The sequence below is a fragment of the Euprymna scolopes genome, chromosome 8, assembly GCF_053919585.1.
Source record: "Euprymna scolopes isolate OS-2025 chromosome 8, ASM5391958v1, whole genome shotgun sequence".
Lineage (NCBI taxonomy): Eukaryota > Metazoa > Mollusca > Cephalopoda > Sepiida > Sepiolidae > Euprymna > Euprymna scolopes.
Window position 1 is genome coordinate 118,181,691 of NC_136489.1, and position 11,452 is coordinate 118,193,142.

General features: G+C 36.6%; 1 pseudogene; it reads right to left on the bottom strand.

Moving 5' to 3' along the window:
- The window catches only part of LOC145284324 (U2 spliceosomal RNA), a 213-nt pseudogene extending 133 nt beyond the window's left edge, over nucleotides 1-80 (bottom strand).
- Nucleotides 81-11,452: the final 11,372 nt, after the last annotated feature.

Here is an 11,452-nt window from a genome sequence, read left to right on the forward strand (position 1 = left end):
CTGGTACAAATTATCTTAAGTGCAGCATCTGCCGGAACAGATACTACACTTTGATCTTGACCAAAAGGCCAAGAAACTGAATTCCCCTAAGTAATTCACAATTGTATTTTTCGGTCGTCCAGTCGTCCACACTGAGAACTGAACGTTCAAACTTCAGAGGAATATCACTTTTTACAACTGATTTTTCCAAGTACTCTAACCACTGCGGCACATTGGACTTGAAAACGACCATGTTATAGTCAGCCGGGAAGCTGCTACGTGGTATTGTGTTCCACAGACGTGCAGTTCTGGGAAAGGAACTTTGCTCGATGCTATTAAAGCATTTACGCCCAACAAAACATCTATATCATTAAACTTGATATAGGCCCGGGAAGAGTCCTAGAGTGGATGAAACGCGGAATATTCAGTGTAGCTTAATCGCCATATATATTTTATAACTTACTAACTAGCTCTACCTACGTATTGAGCACTTTTGAAGTAAATACTTAAAGTTTACGCATAAATTTTTTACTTTCGTATATTAATTTTATGTGAGTAAATGAAGTAGTTATATATATATATATAATATATTTAAAAGTAGTTATATATATATATAAAATATATTTTAGTATATATATATATATATATATATATATATATATATATATATATATAGGCAGCATTTTTTTTCTATGGCATATTTCATTAATTAAAATAGACGTTTTTTGTCTATTAATTCTATTTTCGATCCATTCCAACTTCCGATTAGCAGTCTTCACTTCTGGCGGGAACTGGCTGATGTAATCACCATATTTATCATAAGTTCGAGTACTTTCCAATCCTTCAGGATTCATCGTCAGGGATAAATTAATCTAACTGATTTTGAACAATTTATAAAGTTTTATTTTTTCCTCTTCATTGGTTAATTATTTTTATTTATCCTTTTTTCCATTGGGTAAAAATTAATCGCACCCTGAAATGTTTGCAAAGCTGTTAAAATAAATAACTCTACAAACACTTCAGTATGTTATTACTATTGCTAAAGTTTATTTTATTAATAGTTTTTTTTTTTTTTTTTAGATTTTATTAGTAATGCTTCTAGTATCTCAAGTTTCCGTTTATTATTGGTTTGTTCAAGTATAGATATGTTGTCAACTATGATTTTTTCCTCTAGCTACTCTTACACCAATGTCCACTGACGTCCAGTTATTCTTACACCAGTGCCCACTGTCTCCCGGCTACCAGTTGCTACCTCAAGAACCCATGAATCTTAACCTCGAAAGACTCCAGCTAACCTGAATCCATTGCTAATCATTTCATCCATTTTCTTGGTAAAAATAAAACATGATATTTTATTGTCTTAAACCGACCATCTGTGTTTGTCATACTTCTTTGATATTGCCGAAAACAGCAATTATCCCCCCTTTTCCCGGAACATCGCTCGTGGAATGTGAGGTCTAAAAGACAAAATAAAGAAAGCGAGAATCACGATGCTGCCGGAAGTAAACATAAGATCAACTTTCTACTTTCTTTCTTTAATGTGGTGAGCCTAGTCAATAAATTGGGTCGTTTTCATTTAGCATTAATAGGTGCCTTCTTAAAGATGAAATTCTTCCCAGGGATACATCGAAGAGTCGAGTAATGAAATAATCCCGAATTAAATAAAAAAAAAAAAAACTTTCACTTGTTTCTTTTAAACAACTGGCAGACATAATCTATGACAGAATACGTCCAGTGGGGTTCCAATGTTACAGGACGTATCCATCCATTCAGTGCGATCGTAGCCGAGATTAAACTCACTACACGAGTTTGTAGTGTAATTCAAATCTTGTCGGTAGCTGAATACTTGATGGTTCGCCAGGGCTATCAAGGGGATTTTTTTTTTATCGTGACGCCATCACTAGACGGGGTGCCTACCATGGCTTAAGAGGGTCCCATCTACCCTCGAGAGAAGGATAGATCGCGCCAGTTTCTCAAACCTGGTATTTTACCTCGTGATACATACAGCGCCTCACCTTCTCAAATGGTCACCCATCTGGCTCTGGCCAGGTTCAACGTTGCTTAACTTCGATGATCTGGCGAGAACCGGTGTGTCAACGTGATTGTGCCGTATATATGTATAGGTTACCTTAAATCAACAAGGACAATGTTTCTTTGAGGCATATTTTAATCTTTGGTTGGCCTATCCCAGCATGAATTTGCCTAATACTTACCAGAGGTTTTCACACCTAGGTATATTCTGGATGAGGCATTCCTGACCCTTTCTGGTTTGTAGCGTTTATTTGTGAACTCAGGTGTGCTTCAGATACCAAGCACCTATGTTCCTACGATATATTCAGCTTGTTTATTAACGTGCCTCTCGATGAAACTATCAGGATTTGTGTCGATAGTCTTTATTACTATAAAGCTAAGCTATATAAGTCGCCATTTCCTGAGAATATATTTGGTGAACTCGTGGATTTGACTATAATGTCAGTTTTTTAACTTCGACGGGAACATATACCGTCAAATTGATGGGTTAGCAATGGGCAGTCCCATGGGTCCAGTTTTGTCCAACATTTCTGCTGGATTTCAGGAACAACTTTTGTTTCAACAGTTATCGAATCCATTGTGTTATTTCTGCTATGTTGACGACATTGTTTGAAATATTTAACTCATAGAGGCTAATGAGTTTCTTCCGCAGTTAAATCTACTTCACCTTGCACTGAAGTTTACAATGGAGGAGGAGTTTATTAATTTGTCAACATTCTTGGATGTTTTTCTTGGACTATCGGACGAATGATCTTTTCACCAGTGTGTACGTAAAGTATACATTTACAGGCCAGTATATCAGCTGAGATTAAATGTCCCTAAAAATGAGAACAAAAAATCAGTCTGATTAAAATATAGACACGTAGGGATGTCGCGGTCTCATGTTACCGCTCTTTTGTTTATAATTAGAACGAAGCAAATGCAAACACGCTGGCGGCAGGAACCTAACACTACCGGAAATATTTAACGACAACATGTGTTAAAAAAAAATAGCCACAACTTTTTCTTAAAAAACAAAACAAAAACAAAAACACAACAACAAACAAACAAAGAAAAAACAAAAAAACAACAACAACACAACAACAACAACGACGACGACACAAAACTCAATTTCTCGCAACGAAACAAAATAACAGACTTTTGATTTTGGGGCGGAGAATAAAATATATGCATAAAATAAACGCTACAGATATTCTTATATGTAAGAAATCCCGTCTAAAATTAACTACAGCACTTTGTTTCCTCAGCTTACTCCTGCGTCCTCTTTCTTACTCTTGCACGACCCCAGCTTATTCCAGCACGCCTCCAGCTCATCTTTGGAGTTTCCAGCGACTCCAACTCACTCCTGCAGCTCCAGCGCTTCTAGCCACCAGCTCTTGCGACCCACTGTCGTCCAATTATCCGTATCAATGCCTACTGACGGCCAGCTACTCTTACACCAATGCCCACTGACATCCGGCTGCCAGTTCCTATCTGAAGGACCCAAGAATCTCAACCCTGCGAGGCACTCGCTCTTGCTCCAGCTAATCCTGAATCGATTGCTATTCATTTTATCCTTTTTCTTGGTAAAAATAAAACACTATATTTTATCGTCTTAAACCGACCATCTGTGTTTGTTATGTTTCTTTGCTATTGCCGAAAACAGCAACTCTCCTTCTTTTGCCCGGAACATCACTCATGGAATATGAGAACTAAAGGACAAAATAAGGGACGCAAGAGTAATGAGGCTGCCGGAAGTAAACATAAGATCAACTTTGTACTGTCTTTCTTTTATGTGGTGAGCCTAGTCAATGAATTTGGTCATTTTTATTTAGCATTAATAGATAGCTTCTTAAAGATGAAATTCTTTCTAGAGATCTAGACGTTTGCCTTGTGTCTACTTTATTAGTTTTACGGTCGATTGTCACCTTCACGCCTTTCAGCCCTCCGCAACGTCCTTGTTGATCTGCTCTAGTTCTGAACTAGATGCGGAGTTTCCAAGAATCACAGAACTTCTTTCTTGCACTTGTTACTCTTTACAGAGCATTGGAAAATGCATAAGAGGGAAAATCGCCCCATGTAAAGATGAAAAATAGTTTGGACTCCCTAAATACCCTATTTATATAAAACTGCCTTCGATTGGCGCAACAAGCCAGGAGTTATCACATAGAATCACTTTAAGCGTGTCTCCCTGATATTTTCCGATCAACGTACGAACTGTGTTCAGAACTCAAAGTGCTTTCCTCACTTTTAGGAAAAATATTATCTCCACCATTCAATATAATCTTGTTGCTTATTTTTTTTATGGCCAGTGCGAAGCAGACTACATGAGACAGACTATTCAGTGATTAGAAGTAAGAATTACTCAACGTGTCCTCAATTTGATACGTAAACATAAACAGTGGCCGACATCCAGGCGTTGACAAACCCATAGGTCGACCATTCGGGAGTATTTATTAGAGTGCCAATTGTGCACTGGAGGATATTCCGATGAGGCGTTTTCTGCTTCGCACGGGGCTCTTTCAAGAAATCATTTCAATGTTCTTGAAGCAATTGTCATTAACTTATGTCAACTTTCCTTGTACAAACAGGAGTACACCCACAATTTAGAACTCATGTGTGTACGCTGAGACACCTGCTTCGTGTATTTTTTTAGCCTTCATTCGTTAATTCCTGTTATGATCTTTTGATCACGCTTTTATCTGTGTTTATTCTTATTATAGATCACTATCTTGACAAAAGGTTAATCGAAAGACGTTTTAGTAGAAATCTCGTTTCCTTCGAAATTTCGTTTCTTTCTCTCTTCTTTTAGTTTATTTTTTAAAATCTGCTAACTAAAATAGACTTTCTTTTTTTAATTTGAAGGAATCGTAATAACCCACTGCAAATTAGATTGCAAAAATATGACATTCATGTACAGGAAAAAATATACATATGCATAAAAGAAAATGAATAAAATCCAAGCGGGAAGTGCTGACAAGATAGAAGTGTACTCATGCGATGCGTTAGGAAGTAACGCATACAAAAAGAGGAAAAGTTGTTGGAAGTAAACGACCCAGAAAATGGGCAAAGTGATTCACCAAGCTACATAAAGGCGGTCGGAAATGGAATGGTGACTAAGACAAAAGACCGGACATAGGATTTCCAATTTTGAGTTAATTTAGGACAGATTTCAGTTTGGGACAGTTGACGACGGTTAGCGACACTGAAGTCCGCCGAGAGAGGTCGGAGATATTGGAGTCAAAGTCAGGTGAGAGTAGATAGAGCTTTAGCAGATGAGGAGATGAACTGATTAACCGACAAAAAAAAAATATGCATCAACAAATAACGATTGGGGTTCTTTATCACACAGATTCGGAACATAACTGATTTATACACGATGTAGTCGTGTTTTCTCTTGCGAGTTTAGGTTATTCTACTTTTGTACTTGTAAGCTAGTGTTCGCACCTTAGGCAACGGCTAAAACGACACGACCAGAACGAGATCTAGAAAAAGAAAACAAATAAAAAACCGCGACAAACAGCATTGGGTTGGCGGTTGTTGAAGGGGATACACATGACTTCACGGTAGAAAACGTTGTTGACGTGCAACTCAAATATTTCCACGTACGATGCTCCCATATGAATATAAGTTTGTTAAGGTTGCTTTCCAAATATGAAGAATTTTGAATTAGGATTCTGAAGTAATCCAAAGGGAATTTTAAGAATATTAGCTTTCATTATTCGTTTTCATTTAATGGCAGTGAAACTGGTAATGAGATTAAAAAGCATTATTTCTCTATTAACATTGGTTTTAATTTTTCCACAAAGGCAGTACACGTTTGTGATTCGATTCTTTGCTTTTCTTAGACAATAGCGGGATTTCGCTGGTAAATGCAAAGATAACAGATTCTAGCTTTTAGGTTTTTATAACGATCACATTTCCAAAACTTTTAATTTTTTTTTCTTGCAACACACGCGCGTGCGTGCGCACACACACACACACACACACACACACACACACACACACACACACACACACACACACACAGTGCCTTTTATATATAAGTAGATATTTTCTATTATCGGTTTCTATTGAAAGTATAGGTGAAGGAGGAGGGTCTAACCTCCTACATAGGAAGTTCGATACAGGCCAGGTGTTTATTTTTTTTTTCGAATCCAGAGCACTAGAACTCATAGCACTAGTATCCCTTCGACATACATACTCTTGACTAATCCGACAAACAGCAAAATCCCACCCCTTCACAGATGAGGTCCCTGAATTCGGGAACGCCTTCTACTCTGATACTTTCTTTCTTTGGACTGCTGAACTTTGGAAATCCTTCCCTGTTCCCTGCTCTCCTGACTGTACTAACAAGCAAAAGTTTAAATGTAATGCAAATGAACACCTCACTGTTCAACTCCTTTCATGGCTTCAAATAGTAGCTCCTTACACTAAAGTGGCAATATACAGGATGTTCACAAAGTCACTGAAGAGTTTTGAACTTAAAATAGAGTCTTTATTTTTGATGATATCTTTCTGTAATTTTAATACAATCTGACTAAGACATTGGGTAATTTTGGAAAACGATGCAAAATTCAAATAATCTTTATTTTTGAAAAATAATTTCTTTTAAATGTTGCCCATTTTCAGTTTCGCATATTTGTGTTCTTTCCAAAACATCATTCATGACACATTACAGAATCTCTGGATTGTGGTTTTACTCCCCTATTTCGTTCCTGATGTTTTCCTTCAATTCTTGCAGGGGTTGGGGTTTGGGGTTCGTTAACATAGATGGCGCACAATGTTTTGAATTGTGTTGTGACTTGGGCTATCTCTTACATGAAAATGCCGTCGATAAACTCTTTGAGTCAAAAAAATTGACCCCTGATTTTGGTAAAACAATTTCACAACTTGCGTACATTGTTCAATGCTATACTTATCCATAATTTCCGAAATATTATCTGTGAAATATTTGAAATAGAGAAAAAATAATTAATAGTAAAATAACAAAGATTTACAACTCTTCAGTGACGTTTTGGACACTCTGTACCTTTTTGATGATGAATTAGAGTAAAAAAAAAAAAAAAAAAAAGAAAAGATTAAATGCACCTTATCTACCAAAAAAAAAAAAATGTCTGGGCAATCCCGTTGGGATTCCTCAGTAATGACGCGTACGATTATTCGCGATAAACTAACTCATTGAGAAGCTAAAGCCTGGGAATGTGGACAGCGATTTATCAAAACAACCGAGTATCAGAATACTACGGTTTACAAATAAATTCTGACTAACTATTCCAAATAACATAGCATTTCCCAATTAACCCAATTAACACCCCCTTCGGCATGGCTATCCTACATTGGCTTTTGCAAGAAATGGCGCACCTTTTCCAAGTGATGTTACTCCAAGTAACAGCAATTAGCTGGATACTCCACCAGACTCGATGAATTCTTATCCTGGAATCCGGTAAGACCAAGTAACCGCAAGACAGATAAACTATAACAGAGCTTACTGGTCAATTCTGGAGAGGAAAGTTAATGTTCTTAATCACTTTATTAACACAACGCTTGGCAGGTAATAAAGGAGAACTTTAATGGGATATTCGAATATCTATGTATCTTATATAAAGATCAAGTGTTAGCCCCAGTAAGGGGCGCCTTGATCCCTGAGAACTTCGACCGAAGTAAAATGAAACAATAAAGAAACCATAAAAAAGGAAAACAACCAATGTTGTTGATGGACGTATGCACTGTGCAGCTGCGGATTTTGATTGCACGTAACATTATTACGCGTCTTCTCCAAGATCTAATAAGGAACAGGGACGGATTTAGAAGGGGGGGAGGGCAAGGTGATATGTGTCTCTTACCTCTCCCGGTATTTTCTCTACACTGTTTCTATAAATCCTTTCCCATCAAAGTTTCACACACACAAAAAAACACTCAAATAGCTACAACCACTATAAGCGATTTCTCCCACTCTCTATCTGTGCCTAAATCCAAATGCAGATTCCATAAACAAAGCTTCTTTCCCAGAACTGCCCGCCTACGGAACACTGTTGCGCTGTCTTGCTTCCCGGTTGAATATAACATGGTAGCCTTCATGTAAACAAATTCTTGTTGAGACGTCCCCATAAATAATCAAATTCTACCCAATTTACACCATTAACGATTAATACACTACCTAATTACATTTATTAAGCCTTATCCTCGAGTGGCTTTCGGGCCTTGATTGGTGGTGACTCACAAGTAAAAAAAAATCAATGAAAACAACTATATTATAAAAAAATATTCGTAACTGTCACTCGTTTATTTTTCAATTAATCCTAATTTTTGTTTATTGTTCGTATTATTCAGATTATTCGGATTACTGTTCTCATCTTGAGTTATTTTTCACAGCGTTTCGGTCGATGTAACCTCCAAGCTTCTTTAGGTGTATCTTGTCAAACTCGGGAATTTTTCTGCCAAACTCGGGATTTTGTTGTTGTTGTTGTCAAAGTTAGAAATCTGCACGAAATTTCGAACGGAACCCTTCACTTAATCCATGGGAATAACATGTTCTCGTTCCGTCAGCCATAATGGAGTAGAAGTTCTAAATAATTCGCAATTGTATTTGTCACCTGCAACTGAGGATTTCTCCAGAAGAACGTAGCTTACAACTGAATTTTACCGACCATTTTATCCACTATGGTATGGTATGGGTCCTTTGCGAATTAGTGTAGATTTTTTTTTTTTATACTTCTTCCGATCCAACACAGCAGTACTCAGAGAGAGAGAGAGAGAGAGAGAGAGAGAGAGAGAGAGAGAGAGAGAGAGAGAGCGGGATGGAGCAGTGACCCCGGGCGTTCAAATTGAAAAGGGGGATATCAAATCACTTTTTCACTTTTTCATAATATCAGATGGTGCAAAAATTTTGCCGGTTTGTAGAAGGAATATTTTAAACCATTTAAATTTATTTTATGCCTTATGTTATTATTTAAATCACTATGATTAATTTATAACGTTTTTCTTACAAATTGTTAAAGCATCATTTATATTTTTCTGCAATGTTTTCACTCAGGTTGATCCAAAAATAACCATCTTTAGTCATCATGATAATGCTCATCCTTAACCAGCATTACTGATCAAATATCTCTAAGGATAATTTGATTGGGTCATCTTGTCTCATGCTGCATATTCTCATGACCTAACTTCCTCGGATTATGACTTATTTCGAGAATTACAAAGCTGTTAAGATGACCTTAGATTAACATGAGGAGAGGAGATTGAACATGAGTTAGAGTTATCTTTCACGTCAAAGCCTAAAGCGTTTTATAAGCGATAGATTTATAAATTCATAGAAAGATACAATCATGTTATAGAGATCAACGGTCGTTATCATTACGAATAGTTTTTTTTTTTTTAATTTTCAAGACGAAATTTCAAATCGGCAAACACTTTTGCACCGATTTAATATTTGTCAGTACTAGGATTTAAACCTGCACGGCACAATCACGTTGACACACCGGTTCTCCCCAGATCACCGAAGTTAAGCAACTTTGATTCTGGCCAGTACCAGATGGGTGGCCATTTTTGGGAAGGCTAGGCGCTGTATGTACATTATGGGAAGGTTGGTTGTGGGGTCAGCACCTTTACCCTGAAAAAAGAACTCCTCGCTACAAAGGCATCTACAAAGTTGTAGATGGCCTATGCTCCTCGAGGGACTCAAGGCTATGGATGAATGGGTGGATAATGGAGGATTTAAAGTTGAGTCTTTGGAGTATATAATAAAGTAGTATGCTCCGAATATCATAAAGACATCATTAGAACATTCTCAGATCTCTGCAACCAATGTGCACACCGAGAATATTTAAATTATTATTCACGATATATAGGGCACCTCAGTATAAACGTGAAACGACTACATGAAACAGACAAGAAAGATAAGAAAACTGCGCACTTCCTAATAGCTGAGAAAATAGTGCAACAATCGAGAACATTAACAGATCTTTCTTCTATTTTTTTATTGCAATTTCACCCCAAACAAGGCACATTGCCACTTTGCTGTAGGGGGCTACTATCAGGGACATAAGCTACAGGGGTACTATGTGGAGAGTTTGGCAGTAAGAGGTCGGTTCTACTGAGCAGTCTGCGTAAGAAGGTTTGGTCAAGCAACCTCCAGGGCGGACTAATTTTGACCTAACTATTGAAGGACTATTTGCAGATCCCTTATGATTTGCAGGTCAGACAGCTTCCCGACACCAACGAAGAAAGACGTCCTCTCTTCTGTTTCTGTATACTTTCTGGTCCACTGTTCGCCTGTCAAATTTCTAGAGGAGCCGAGACAGGCTATTTGAATTTTAAGATACATTGCTCTAAGAAAACACATTTGGTAGCCAAACTTTCTTGCTTTCTTTACTGTGGAATTGTTTAAACTTTCGGCAACCTACATCCAACACGTTCATGGTTGATTGAGTTTATCTATCTATCTATCTATCTATCTATCTATCTATCTATCTATCTATCTATCTATCTATCTATCTCTATATATATATATGTGTGTGTGTGTATATATATATATATATATATATATATATATATATATATATATATATATATATATATATATATATAGTAATTTATAAAATATATATGGCGATTAGCTACACTGAATATTCGGCGTTTCATAAGCCTGACGAATCCTAGAGTGGATGAAACGCCGAATATTCAGCGTAGCTTAATCGCCATATATATTTTATAAATTACTAACTAGCTCTACCTACGTATTGAGCACTTTAGAAGTAAATACTTAAAGTTTACGCATGAATCTATACTTTCGTAAGTTATTAATTTTATGTGAGTAAATGAAGTAGTTATATATATACACGAAGGGCGTTCCAAAGGTAATGTTTCCTATTTTTTTTATTCCACTTGAATGGATTAGAGGGGATTGTAAATTACATTGTCATGGTATCTGAACTTATGCATCCATGACTTGAAAGTTTCATATCTCTGTTGCAGATATTGACGGCGTGAGACGCTGAGAAAGCATCCCCTATCATGGGCGTGCGTCAGAAGCAGATATGCGTCATTGAATATCTGGCAAAATTGCATTCATAATGGTGGTGATTATGTAAAAAATAAATTCTGGTGCAGAGAAGGTCGCTCGTTTTAAGTGTTTCACTCCGTCTTCGTAACTCTTCAACTTTTTGAATTAAAAAATAAGTGGCTTTACTTTTAGATGACCCTCGCATACTTTTATTGTTTTTTTTTACAAAATATTATAGGAGTTAAACAGTCTATGCGAAACTTAGCTCTTATAATAGCAATTAAACTTAGTGTTTATTTAATATCTCTATTTAGTTTAGTTTGAGTATGTATTTATAGTTTATCTATATTTTTATAGTTTTCTTTTATATATATTTTTTATATATATTTGCAGTTAATTAAGTATCTAGTCACTCACATAAACTTATTTTACTTTTCCGCATTAAATTACTTCTGTACA